The following is a 2,046-nucleotide window of genomic DNA, read 5'->3' as shown; positions in this document are numbered from 1 at the left end:
AGAGTCCTGCGTCTTAGCACTAACGCTCTCCTGCCGAGTCCTGTGAGGATAAACAGGCTCTGGCACTTGTTCCAGCAGCTCTGTGAGGTAACAGAGTTCGCTTCTGTATTCACCGGGTCAGCGGTTAACCCGCCGGTGCTAAGTGCTCTGCAATTACTGAGCAGCAGTTTCCCATCTCTGCACGGTGGACCCCGGGTTGCGATCGCACTTCCTTATATTTTATATTTAGTGCAAAACCAACCCTAACAGCAAATGATTTACCAAAGATAAAAATTAAAATACCAAATTGATCTAAAATATTGTGCTAGAGATTGTATGGTATATAGAGTGGCATGTAAAAGTTTAGGCACCCCTGGTCTAAATGACTTAGGCTAGGTTCACATTGCGTTTAGTAGAATCCATTAAACGGATCCGATAAACGGATTAGAGCCAAATTTTGTCTAAATTTGGCTTCGCATTAACGCTTGCGTTAACACATGTGACTGCGTTATGGCATTTTGATGTCAGTTCGTGAAGCATCCGTTTGTCTGCCTTCAGGCACTGTCAATAAAGTTGTTCATTTTTTTTTTGGCTTTTGTCAGCGTCGGGTGTGGGTGGACATTTTGAAAGCATTGAGTGAACTACTGCTGCAATCAAGATGTTTGTGTCTGAGCTTGATGCAGCTGCGACATCGGCAGAGAAGGCGTATTTCCCAAAGGAGATATTGGATCCATGATGTGAATTTTTTCCGGAATACATATGGTGCCTTGCACATCTTGTATGTTCAGCTTCGGGATCATCTCCTTAAATTTCAGCGTTACCTGCGGATGTCCATCAAAACCTTTGATATTCTGCTCTCGCATGTGAAGGATGAGATACATCATCAACGCAGCACTTTCCTGGAAAGTATTTGTGCGGAACAACATTTAGTCGTGACTCTGAGGTAAATTTCCTTTTGTTAACATTGTTCTATTGACAAAGACAGGATGTAATTTATCATTGTGTATGTCTTTTCATTTTCTACATGTAGCCAATTGTCCTAGTCCATTTTAACTTGCCTTTTTTATTGTCCTTAAAAATATGTTCAATATGTCCATAGTGCTAATTTTTTTTTTTTGGAATTGTCGATAGATATCTGGCTATGGGAGAAACTTTTGCATCACTGCATTTTCAGTTTCGGCTGGGGAAATCGACCATTTGCCAACTAGTTTAGGAAACTTGTGATGCCATTTGGAACAGCTTACAACCACAAGTGCTACCAACCCCGAAATGTGGCTATCGATTTCCCAAAATTTTGAGGATGTGGCTAATTTCCCGAATTGCATTGGTCCGTGGACAGGAAGCACATTCGGATTCAGAAACCAGTGCATAGTGGATCCCTGTACTATAACTATAAAAAATACTTTTCCATTGTAATAATGGCCATTGCGAATGCTAGATACCGGTTTATAGCTGTGGATATCGATGCATATGGACGGATGAACAATTCCAGAGTCTTCAAAGAGTTCAACATGGGGAAATGTTTGTGCAGCAACAACTTCAACATACCCTCAGCACGACCACTTCTGGGCACCGAAGGCCCAAGTTTGCCCTATGTTCTAGTTGGGGATGAGGCGTTCCAACTCGGAAGAAATCTCCTAAAGCCTCAAGCCATAGTCTAAACTACACAAGACGCATTTTCAATTATCGCTTGAGCCAAGCAAGACATTATGTGGAATGTACCTTTGGTATTTTGACCTCTAAATGGCGTATCTTACTAACTTGCATGCAACTACAACCTGAAAATGTGGACCGTGTAGTGAAGGCATGCATCTGCCTGCCCAATTTTGTGTTCAGACATGAACCCCTGCTGGTTGACCCCTATGACTGTGAGTCGAACCTCATGAGCATTGATTCGACTAATGTTCAGTCTCCAGTTGAGATAATGCAGATTCGTGATCAATTTGCTAATTATTTCATACATGAAGGTCTTGTTCCATGCAAAACATCCATGTGTCAAAATTTTAAAACCTGTTTATTTATTGGTATATGTGCTATGTGTGTGGCTATTTTTGTATTTTTTTTTTA

At 41.2% G+C, this 2,046-nt stretch overlaps 1 pseudogene; it reads left to right on the top strand.

Moving 5' to 3' along the window:
- Positions 1 to 656: 656 nt before the first annotated feature.
- On the top strand, positions 657 to 1,821 carry LOC141088729 (uncharacterized; annotated as a pseudogene).
- Positions 1,822 to 2,046: the final 225 nt, after the last annotated feature.

Source organism: Dendrobates tinctorius, unplaced genomic scaffold (assembly GCF_039654945.1).
Source record: "Dendrobates tinctorius isolate UK_male_01 unplaced genomic scaffold, ASM3965494v1 ptg000040l, whole genome shotgun sequence".
In the NCBI taxonomy this organism is placed as follows: domain Eukaryota; kingdom Metazoa; phylum Chordata; class Amphibia; order Anura; family Dendrobatidae; genus Dendrobates; species Dendrobates tinctorius.
The sequence above is the reverse complement of the archived record's forward strand: the minus strand, read 5'-3'. Positions and strand labels throughout refer to the sequence as shown.